Raw genomic sequence first — 2436 nt, forward strand, 5'->3', positions numbered from 1 at the left:
GATCGTTCTATCCTTATTCTCTGCCTTCTTTTTTCTCTCTCTCTCTCTCTCTCTCTCTCTCTCTCTCTCTCTCTCTCTCACTCTCCCTCTCCCTCTCCCTCTTTCTCTATCTGCCTTCCTTTCTCCTTTCTTCCTCCCTCTTTCTCTCTTTCTAGAACATTTTCCTTCCTTCTTTCTTACTTCATATGAATTATCTTATGCCTCACTTTCATATGTAATTTCACAAAAGCGATGCATAATAAATTGTACTAAACGTTACGTTGCAGTTTAGTCTGTTATAATTATTACATCGTAGTCTTTTAATTATTAAATCATGATAAAGGCGCGGTATTTGTACGATGTATAGAAATTGGAAAATGAATGGAAATTGATATAGGAATACGATTACGCGTAGAAACATATAAAAAAGCATAACATTATAACATGAATGAACGGAATATGAGACTGGGCGAGTAAACACATGATGTTTTCATCGCGTGACCTGACGCGTCGTAAACCGCGAGATACATACGCGACATTCGAACGTCCATTTTGCCTCCCGACCCGACGCCGTGCGGATTGCGCGCTCCGCCAGAAATGTGAAATCGATCGCAGCCGATTATAACAGTTAGTATCTTTACATTTTTAACAAACCAATTCGATGCCTATTATAATACACTACTCAAACGATAAGTGGATTCCGTCTTTAAACGTTTATACAGCTTAACGTATACTTAATATGTTCAAAAGTTTATAACCTAACCTAACTTTACCATTTACTGCCGCGCTTTTGTAACACTCTATCGGTACATTCTTGTAACCTAACTTCCTTACTCGCAGCAGTATACTGCAGAAATTTTTAATTAGTGCAACCTCTTTTATTTGTCTGAGCAGTGTTTTCTCCTCTTTGCCGCTTCCTCTTCCTTTTCTTCTCCCCTTTCTGGGTCTCAAGCTTGTTATGTCTATTTTCCTTTTCTTTCTCTTTCTTTTTCACCTTTCCTTCTCACTCTTTCTCATTTTTCCTCTCTACCTCTTTCATTCAAAGTAAATCTCAAAAAAGCATACTTTTATAATAATCATATATAATATAGTTTTATATATTCAATGCATAACTAATTTTACAAAACGTTACGTTGCTCTTTAGACTGTTATAATTTCTATCGCAATTTTTTAAATGATTAAATTATTAATTATTGAATTTAATTATTAAGCGTAATAAACGCGAGGTATCGGTATAAAAGTGTACAAAAGTATGGGAATTGATGTAGGAATACGATTACGCGTAGTAGATAACAAAACAAAATTATAAGAAAGATAAACGGAATATGAGATAGATTAGACGGGTAAACAAAGGATGTTTTATCGCGCGGCACGGCAGGTATGTAAGTTCTCATGACCTTCGCGACGCATAAATACATAGCGCGTTCGTACTCGTAACAGTTTTGGTCACATTAAGTGCGCGACATCATCTTTTATTACCAATTATTGTAAATTGATCAAAAGTAATCGTAAGTACTTGCATGTCTATGAATGATAAACATTAAATAATAGCCAATAATGTACTGATCTCCGAATATACGTATATAATACTACTACGTGACGAATGGTGATCACTATCTTCTATTCCCATTCAGCATAAAAGTATAAATAAAGTATAAATAAAGTATAAATAAAGTCGGCAGCTTAGTGTTCTTAATTTTTCGGGACAATGCTAATCTTCCATCACTGTGTTTAATTGGGCAATCTATAATTTTTGTTTCAGATCTGGTGCGGAGCGTGCGACCTTTCAATAGAGTGGTTGCAGATGCAGCACCGGAGGTGCCGGTTCAGGCTGTTCAAAGTCGGCTCGAAGGTAGATTCTATTTTGTTGTCCACTATTTGATCCTTCACGGTCGAAAATGAATTCCTAAATTTAATGTGCAAAATAATTTTTCTTGTTTCAGAATTGGTTAGCAGCCGTGGTCGACTTTGATTTCGTGAGTGAAAGAAAACAAAGATTTTAGGTGATGGTTTTATTTTCGAGAAATATCGTTAAAATTGATGCGATTTACATTAATAGTTTACATTAATAATTTTGCATGTTAGTTTCTGCATGTTTATAAACATGCACATACTGTTGAACGAGATATGGTGGTATGAGAATCTCTTGATTTTCTTGCAAAGATTTCTTGAAAATATTTGATAAATATATTGTTCTAATTTAAAAATTAGTTAAATATCGATATGATTGTTATAATTAAATTATTTTGTCATAATTTACAAAGTTAAATATATAGTATTCACAAAAATCTGTTTTAACTTCTATTTTACATTTTTTGAATGTTACTTTCATATATTTTTCGTATTATCATGGTTCTCAGAAATGAAGTTGAAAGACAAATGGAACATGAAATACGTAATTCATATTATTGTTTTATACCACTATTTCGTTTTGCGGTTTTCCTGACGTAATTGTTA

General features: G+C 33.6%; 1 long non-coding RNA gene across 1 annotated transcript; it reads left to right on the forward strand.

The window, feature by feature from the left end:
- The first annotated feature begins 546 nt into the window (after positions 1-546).
- Positions 547-1979, forward strand: LOC109504650 (uncharacterized). Its single transcript, XR_003113521.1, has 3 exons — positions 547-606; positions 1742-1831; positions 1923-1979. It is a non-coding gene; the product is annotated as an uncharacterized LOC109504650 (long non-coding RNA).
- The last annotated feature ends 457 nt before the right edge of the window (positions 1980-2436 follow it).

The sequence above is a fragment of the Harpegnathos saltator genome, unplaced genomic scaffold, assembly GCF_003227715.2.
Source record: "Harpegnathos saltator strain DR-91 unplaced genomic scaffold, Hsal_v8.6 scaffold498, whole genome shotgun sequence".
Lineage (NCBI taxonomy): Eukaryota > Metazoa > Arthropoda > Insecta > Hymenoptera > Formicidae > Harpegnathos > Harpegnathos saltator.